The sequence below is a fragment of the Schistocerca piceifrons genome, chromosome 3 (assembly GCF_021461385.2).
Source record: "Schistocerca piceifrons isolate TAMUIC-IGC-003096 chromosome 3, iqSchPice1.1, whole genome shotgun sequence".
Lineage (NCBI taxonomy): Eukaryota > Metazoa > Arthropoda > Insecta > Orthoptera > Acrididae > Schistocerca > Schistocerca piceifrons.
Window position 1 is genome coordinate 228860815 of NC_060140.1, and position 9502 is coordinate 228870316.

The 9502-nt window shown below is 45.5% G+C and overlaps 1 non-coding gene across 1 annotated transcript; it reads left to right on the forward strand.

Moving 5' to 3' along the window:
- The first annotated feature begins 5763 nt into the window (after nt 1-5763).
- Nucleotides 5764-5837, forward strand: Trnat-ugu. The gene has a single exon. It is a non-coding gene; the product is annotated as a tRNA-Thr (tRNA).
- Nucleotides 5838-9502: the final 3665 nt, after the last annotated feature.

Genomic DNA, 9502 nt, shown 5'->3' on the forward strand with positions numbered 1-9502 from the left:
CTGGACTTGCAGACCCTTTTGATGTACAACGCTGAAACAGCGTACTGCAGCAAGCAATCAAAAACTTCCGGTACGTGAAAGACGAGATTGCAACAAGTCAGTTGTTCAACTTCATGTCGAAGTAGCAATGGTGAAACCGAAATCATGCTCCATACTACACTGAAGCGCCAAAGAAACTGGTGTAGTCGTGCATATTCAAATAGAGACATGTAAACAGGCAGAATACGGTGCTTCGGTCGGCAGCGCCTATGTAAGACACGTGTTTGGCGCGGTTGTTGGATCGGTTACTGCTGCTACAATGGCAGGTTATCAAGGTTTAAGTGAGTTTGAACGTAGTGTCATAGTCGGCGCACGAGCGATGGAACCCAGCATCTCTCAGGTAGCGATGAAGTGGGGACTTTCCCATACGACCATTTCACGAGTGTACCGTGAATATCAGAAATCCGGTAACACATCGCTGCGGCCGGAAAAAGATCCTGCAAGAACGGGACCAACGACGAATGAAGAGAATCGTTCAACGTGACAGAAATGTAATCCTGCAGATTTCAATGCCGGATCATCAACAAGTATCAGCGTACGAACCGTTCAACGAAACATCATCGATATGGGCTTTCGAAGTCGAAGGCCCACTCGTGTACCCTTGATGACTGCACGAAACAAAGCTTTACGCCTCGCCTGGGACAGTCAACACCGACATTGGACTGTTGCTGACTGGAAACATGTTGCCTAGTCGGATGTATCTCGTTTCAAATTGTGTCGAGAGGATGGTCGTATACGGGTATGAAGACAACCTCATGAACCCATGGAACCTCCGTGTCCGCACGGGGCTGTTCAAGATGGTGGAGGCTCTGTAACGGTGTGGGGCGCGTGCAGTTGGAGTGATATGGGCCCCTGATACGTCTAGATACGACTCTGACAGGTGACACGTACGTAAGTATCCTGTCTGATCACCTGCATCCGTTCATGTCCGTTGTGCACTCCTACGGACGTTCGCATTTCCAGCAGGACAATGCGACACCACACACATCCAGAATTGCTGCAGAGTGGCTCCAGGAACACTCCTCTGAGTTTAAACACTTCCGCCGACCACCAGACTCTCCAGAAATATCTGGGATGCCTTGCAATGTGCTGTTCAAAAAAGATCTCCACCCCTTGTACTCTTACGGATCTATGGACAGCCCAGTAGGACTCATGGTGTCAGTTCCCTCCACCACTACTTCTGACATTGATCGAGTCCATGCTATCTCATGTTGCGGCACTTCTCCGTGCTTGTGGGGGTCCTATACGATATTGGGCAGGTATTCCAGTTTCTTTGGCTCTTCAGTGTAGTAATGAATGTGTAAGTGAAACGTCTACATCTAGAACTGCATTCTGCAAACCGATGCAAAGTGCTCATCAGAGGGTCCTTCCCTGTGTAGCATTCACTACTTTTTATTCTCATTTCCGACGGGTGTAGAACAGGAGATGAATGACTCTCCAGTCAGTATCTTCATTGTGCCATGTTCGTGTGCAGTATGTACTACAGGATGCAGGAATTTTGAGCTGAGCAGTACATCAAGTGCTCGGCAAAGCGCGTTATCCTCTCAACAGTCACGGAATAGTGAAGGTGTTCTCCGACAGAGGGGAATGCATAGTGCGCCAGCGCTTTAGGTCAGGCGTGACAGACCAACATCGAGTATAGATTTAAGTGTCAGTAAGCCTTTTTCTGAAAGTATTTGTATGGAGTGTAACCATGTATGGAAGTGAAACATGGAAGATAAACAGTTTAGACAAGAAGAGAATAGAATCTTTTGAATCATGGTGCTACAGAGGAATACTGAAGATTAGTTGGGTACATGACGTAACTAATAAAGAGATACTGAATAGAATTGGGAAGAAGAGAAAATTGAGGCACAACTTGACTAGAAGAAGGGATCGGTTAGTGGGGATCGTTCTGGGGCATCGAGGGATCACCAGTTTAGTGTTGGAGGGAAGTGCGGAGGATAAAAATCGTAGAGGAAGACCAAGAGATGAATACACTAAGCAGATCAGAAGGATGTAGATTTCAGTGGGTACTCGGGGATGAAGAGGCTTGCACAGGATAGAGTGGCATGCAGAGCTGCATCAAACAAGTCTTTAGACTGAAGACCACAACAACAATAACAGTTTAGTTTCATATTCCTTGCTACAAATTTGTACCACATTTGAATATGACCGTTCTGCGAGGTATACTGTGCATTCACGAATCCGTGTTACTTCCGTTTGAAATTCATGCCACAGCAGTTGATCAGTGCAAACAAGAAAACATCCTCCTTACCCCACAATGAGAAATCTGGCCGTCACCGCACCCAATTTCGCCGCTGAACCGTCTGGCCGGCCGAAGTGGCCGTGCGGTCAAAGGCGCTGCAGTCTGGAACCGCAAGACCGCTACGGTCGCAGGTTCGAATCCTGCCTCGGGCCTGGATGTTTGTGATGTCCTTAGGTTAGTTAGGTTTAACTAGTTCTAAGTTCTAGGGGACTAATGACCTCAGCAGTTGAGTCCCATAGTGCTCAGAGCCATTTGAACCATTTTTTTGAACCGTCTGGTCAATTTTTTGCGCCCCTACTGCGCTGCTCAGTAAAATTTTGGAATAAAATCGTAAAATGTTGTCTACGGTGCTAGAGGTCTCACTGACCTAGGCACTTCATGCATTATCCAGTTAGAGGCTATATAACACTTTAGTATATGTTCCCGAAAGAACAGTTACCGTGGATGACCATGCAGCTTTGCTAGAAATGAAATGGTAATTAAATGGACACCCTAGCTGCAAACAGGCGTTGATGTACTTCATTGGGGACATGTTGAAAATGTGTGCCGCGACCGGGACTCGAACCCGGGATCTCCCCGGTCGGGGCACACATTTTCAACATGTCCCCAACGAAGTACATCAACGCCTGTTTGCAGCTAGGGTGTCCATTTAATTATCATTTCATTTCTAGCAAAGCTGCATGGTCATCCACGGTAACTGTTCTTTCGGGAACAGATACTACCGTCATATATAGTTAAAATATGGCTTCCCGGCCATTGACCATCTTGTGCGAACGCACACGCTATGCCCGAACTCGTACGGGACTTGGTAGATTAATCTGCCACGAGTAATGAGTATGATGGGCAAACATCTATTAGGCGCACTACGAATGTAGTGGTGTGGACATGTTGGGAATGTGGATCTCACGGGGAGCGTGCAAGGGATAAGTCCCTGCAGACGCACTATCCTCTGTGCCCGCGGTGGCTCAGATGGATGGAGCGTCTGCCATGTAAGCAGGTGATCCCGGGTTCGAGTCCCGGACGGGGCACACATTTTCAACATGTCCACAATGAAGTACATCAACGCCTGTTTGCAGCTAGAGGCTATATACTGAACGGTACTTATGACTGGCACGCCGCCCGGTTTGGCCGAGCGGTTCTAGGCGCTTCAGTCTGGAGCCGCGCGACAGCTACGGTCGCAGGTTCGAATCCTGACTCGGGCATGGATGTGTGTGATGTCCTTAGGTTAGTTATGTTTAAGTAGTTCTATGCCTGGGTTACTAATGAACTCAGATGTTAAGTCCCATAGTGGTTAGAGCCATTTTTGAAGAAGGGAGTAACGTCATGTTTGCTGACGAGACCAGGATTGGTTTTCGACCGGACACTAAAAGTGTTAGGGTTTGTAGGCTAGACGACACCAGCATCTACATCTACATCTAAATTTATATTCCGCAAGCCACCCAACGGTGTGTGGCGGAGGGTACTTTACGTGCCACTGTCATTATCTCCCTTTCCTGCTCCAGTCGCGTATGGTTCGCGGGAAGAACGACTGCCGGAAAGCCTCTGTGCGCGCCTGAATCTCTCTAATTTTACATTCGTGATCTCCTCGTAAGGTACAAGTAGGGGGAAGCAATATATTCGATACCTCATCCAGAAACGCACCCTCTCGAAACCTGGCGAGCAAGCTACACCGCGATGCACAGCGCCTCTCTGGCAGAGTCTGCCACTTGAGTTTGCTAAACATCTCCGTAACGCTATCACGCTTACCAAATAACCCTGTGACGAAACGCGCCGCTCTTCTTTGGACCTCCTCTATCTCCTCCGTCAACCCGACCTGGTACGGATCCCACACTGATGAGCAATACTTAAATATAGGTAGAACAAATGTTTTGTAAGCCACCTCTTTTGTTGATGGACTACATTTTCTAAGGACTCTCCCATTGAATCTCAACCTGGTACCCGCCTTACCAACAATTAATTTTATATGATCATTCCACTTCAAATCGTTCCGCACGCATACTCCCAGATATTTTACAGAAGTAACTGCTACCAGTGTTTGTTCCGCTATCATATAATCATACAATAAAGGGTCCTTCTTTCTATGTATTCGCAATACATTACATTTGTCTATGTTAAGGGTCAGTTCAGGAAGTCCATCAGTTTGCTGGCAGAAGTGTAATGTTCTGAGCGGCAATGAAGACGGAACGACAGACCTCTCCGATTCCCATCTACGGCAGTTTGACTGGTCCCCAATAGCTCTAGGAGGTCCTACAAACGATTGCACCGCTCTACAGACATGGTCGATGACCACTTCAGCCTAGTCGATGACAAGACCACACCGTACTCTAGCAGTGTCTCTGTATCCTCGAAGGCGCAATGTCAACGGAACGCATTGGGCAGCACAGTCCCCAGACGTGAATGCAAATGAGCATGCATGGGACCTGTCGAAGTTGGCCATTGCACGTTGTCCGAATCCATCTGATAATCTTCAGGACCTCACTAAAGCTGCCATTGAGGAGTTGAACCTCATATCGTAAGATAAAGTTGATGGTCTCATCCAGAGCATGCCTCGCAGAGTGGAAGAACTCATCTGTGTGTGGGGAGGACATGCTCACTACTAAATACTGATAATCATCATCATGAGATAAAGATTTTCACTTTATTTGTTTTCAATAAGTTCTCTTAGGAGACAGCCAGCTTTGTTTTGTAATGATTTTTTGTTAGGAACCTAAATCGTTTTTATTTTCAGAAGGAATTGTGTTTGTTTTCTTAATAAGGTATTGTGCAAACCTCAGTGGATGTTCTTTAAGAAGTCACTGTAGTAAATCCTGTGATATCACAAATTTTTGTTGAGGTGTGTATAATTCCTCCAGTATATTTCTGATTCGACGAAGAAGTCAGGTACAACCAACAGTGGTGCACGTCGTTAAACGTCAATTAAAATCAAGTACATATTAAAAATTAAATGATGACAAACTGAAACCCTCAGTTGCCGACAGGTGTTGTTGATATACCTCGATGTGGACAGCTGAAAATGTGTGCCCCGACCGGGACCCGAACCCAGGATCTCCTACTTACATGGCAGACGCTCTATCCATCTGAGCCACCGAAAACACAGACAAACAGCGCGACTGCAGGGACTTATCCCTTGCACGCTTCCCGTGAGACTCACATTCCCAACTGTCCACAATCCTACAAATGTAATGTACCTTATAGACAATTGCCCATGCACTCATTACTCGCGCATGCTTTGGCGATTCCCGTAAGAGTTTGGGCAACCTGTGCGCATTCGCACAGACGAAGGTCAATGGCTGGGTAGCCTTTAACTGTGTATGTGGGCAGCTGAAAATGTGTGCCCCGAGCGTGCGCGAGTAATGAGTGAATGGGCAATTGTCTATAAGGTACATTACATTTGTAGAATTGTGGACAGTTGGGAATGTGAGTCTCACGGGAAGCGTGCAAGGCATAAGTCCCTGCAGTCGCGCTATTCATCTGTGTCCTCGGTGGCTCAGATGGATAGAGCGTCTGCCATGTAAGCAGGAGATCCTGGGTTCGAGTCCCGGTCGAGGCACACGTTTTCAGCTATCCACATCGAGGTATATCAACAACACCTGTCGGCAGCTGAGGGTTTTTAGTTCGTCATCATTTATTCCAGGGAAAAGCTGCACGGTCAACAACAGTAATGTGTTCTTTCGAGAACAGTTACTGTCTTCATATATATATATATATTAAAAATACTACTCTCTTTGTTAGTTTTTGTTTGTTACTGACCGGGAACACTACTCTCTTAAAGTATTACTCTCTTAAAAATGTTACCCTCTTTGTTAGTTCTTGTTTGTTACTGACCGGTTCTCTTCAGAAGCTCTTAACGTTAGTTTACGTCTTCGAATTCCGCTGTTAGTTGCTAGATACATGTTATTATAAAATACAGCTGAGAACCTCGAGCCGCGCGAATACTTGATTCGGGCCGCAGTTTGACGACCGTGGTCTAACGCGTTGTAATAGGGGGACCCTAGAGAAATGTTTCTGCGCATTTTGATATTCATTTGTCGTTTATCAGCTCACTGTGTACTTTAAAGTCGTGCCAAAGGCTGTTTAAAGTTATAGTGACCTGTTTGCTCGTAAATAATGAAATACTGATTTTTCTTTTTTCTTTTTGCAGTTTATGGTGAAATGGCCAGCGAAATAACGGTATACATCCGGCGTGGTGTGTTTTTGAGTTTCACGTGTGTAGCAACTTAACAGCTGCTATGAAAAACATTTGCGATGTTTGTCTACGTGCATTAGACGTTCGTAAATGCCAAAGGTGATTTTCTAAGTTCAAATCCTGTACTTTTGATCTTTCTGGCTCGTAGGAGCTTATGGGTTATTCCACCTTTCCGACTCGTATCGATCAGGAAGACCAACCAGTTTAGACAATGACATATTAAGGGCGGAATCCGTGCCAGACAATCGAGGAACTGTCGAACACGCTTAACCAATCTTGGTCGACCGCCCAAGAAAATTTGCAGCAGATTTGTAAAGACAAACAAAGCTAACCGAACCACCCCATACAATTTAATGCTTCAACAGCGGAATACTGGGGCGTTTTCAGATCACTTGATTACCGGAGATAAAAATATGTCCTCTATAATAATCGAAAACGCAGAAGGGAGTGGCTCTCTCCGAATGAATCGCCACGATACAGCTAAGCCAGGTTTACACTCCAAAAAGGCGCTTTTGTGTGTTTGGTAGAGTATTCACGGAGCTGTTCATTTTCAAGTGGTGGAACCAGGGCAAACTGTGAATTCAGACCTTTAGTGTGAATAATTGAATCGAATGAATCAATGTACAATTGAAAAATGTCCAGCGATCGTCAACAGAAAAGGCGTCATTCTGTAACACGACAGAGTAAGGCCGCACTGTGCAAGCTGACCTCCGGTAAAAAATAACAAACTGGGATGGGAAGTATTGCCTGGGGTTGGAACGTTTGCAGGGAGTGACACTTGCACGGAAGCCGGGGCTGTTACCGAGCTAACCGGCTTTTCACAGATACAGGCAAACTACGAGGGTGAGTCAAATGAAAACATTAAATATATTTTTAAATATTATTTATTGTGCGGAGTGGTACAAAGCTGTATCACTTTTCAACATAATCTCCCCCACGCTCAATGTCCTCCAGCGCCTACAAAGTGCATAAATTCCTTATGAAAAAAATTCTTTTGATAGTTCGTGCAACCACTCATGCACCGCGTGGCGTACCTCTTCATCAAAACGGAACTTCTCTCCTCCCATTGCGTTGTTGAGTGGTCCAGACATATTGAAATCACTTGGGGCAAGGTCTGGTGAGTATGGTGAATGAGCAAGACACTCACAATGCAGGTCTGTGATTGTTGCAACTGTTGTACGGGCAGTGTGGGGCCTTGCATTGTCATGTTGAAAAAGGACACCTGCTGACAGCAATCCACGTCGCTTTGATTTGATTGCAGGCCGCGGATGATTTTATAGATCTGTGTGTGATGCACTGGTAACAGGCATGTAATGCTCCAAAATGACGCCTTTTTCATCCAAAAAGAGAGTCAGCATAACCTTCCCTGCTGATGGTTCTGTTCGAAACTTCTTTGGTTTTGGTGATGAGGAATGGCACCATTCCTTGCTCGCTCTCTTCGTTTCCGGTTGGTGTAAGTGAACCCAGGTTTCGTCCCCAGTAACGATTCTTGCAAAGAAGCCATCACCTTCTCGTTCAAAGCGCCGAAGAGGTTCTTCACAAGCATCAACACGTCTTTCTCTCATTTCAGAAGTCAGCTGCTGTGGCACCCATCTTGCAGACACTTTGTGGAACTCTAGCACATCCTGCACAATGTGGTGTGCTGACCCATGACTAATCTGTAAACATGCTCCAAAGTCATTCAGTGTCACTCGGCGGTTTTCCTTCACTATGGCTTCAACTGCTGCAATGTTCTGTGGAGTCACAACTCGTTGTGCCTGACCTGGACGAGGAGCATCTTCCACTGATGCCACACCATTTGCCAACTTCCTTCTAGATTCGTAGACTTGCTGCTGTGACAAACATGCATCACCGTACTGAACCTTCATTCGTCGACGTGGTTAGCACACTGGACTCTTATTCGGGAGGACGACGATTCAATCCCACGTCCAGCCATCATGATTTAGGTTTTCCGTGATTTCCCTAGATCACTTCAAGCGAATGCCAGATTGGAAAGGTCACGGCCGCTTTCCTTCCCCATCCTTTCCTAATCCGAGCTTGTGCTCCGTCTTTAATGACCTCGTTCTCGACGGGACGTTAAACACTAATCACTTCCTCCTCCTCCTCACTCATCGATGAATTTCAATAGGTTTCTCACCTTCACTGCGCAAAAACCGAATAACAGAACGCTGTTCTTCCCTGGTGCAAGTCTCAAGTGGGGCTGCCGTCTTTATACTGATACTGCGACGGTGTGTGTGCATCTGCACTATGCTGCCACCTACAGCCATTCTGCACGCTGTTTGTAGCACGCTTACCAACTTACAGGATACCGGCGCGAAATTTCGATTTGTTATTACAGATTTAAGGTTTTCATTTGACTCACCCTCGTAGCAAATCTGGCGCAGTTAAGTGCAGCTACTCTTCCGAGCTGGCTCGCGCTCACTCGACAGCAGTGAGCAACCATGTATCGCTCCGGGGTGGCTTATTAACACGTCTCGTGTCAAATTTATTTTCAAGACTGTTGTATTAATGAGAACTTGCAATGAAATTCAACATAATGAGAAATGGCAATGAAATTCAACGTATTTTTTAATATTTTGATGATGCACAATACGGGGTGAGAAACAAGATAATTCTTACGATTACGGCAGCCTTATGATGACTGCCATGTTAGGACGATATTTAAATTAACAAACTTATATTTCATGACCATTTTATTTAAACGCTAAACGTAAAAACACAGTGTCAATGAGTATTACTTACTTTACTTTTCACCAAAGGATCTATGTCTTATACCTTGTTTTGAGTAATGCTAATTCGAAGCCGGGCTCTTAGTCTGCCAGTGAGCTTCTGTGGCCGGTTTTCGTTCTCTTCATTACATAAAAAAGCATCATGTCCGTGTAAGTCTAAATGTAGACATTATCTTAGCTGCAGACTTTTACAGTCGTGAAAATTAACACTGAAGAAACAGAAGTCGACGAGACTAATTTTGCTATAAACCTATATTCACCCAATCGCCATATTGTATGTGTACAAACTTGAACTGCAGC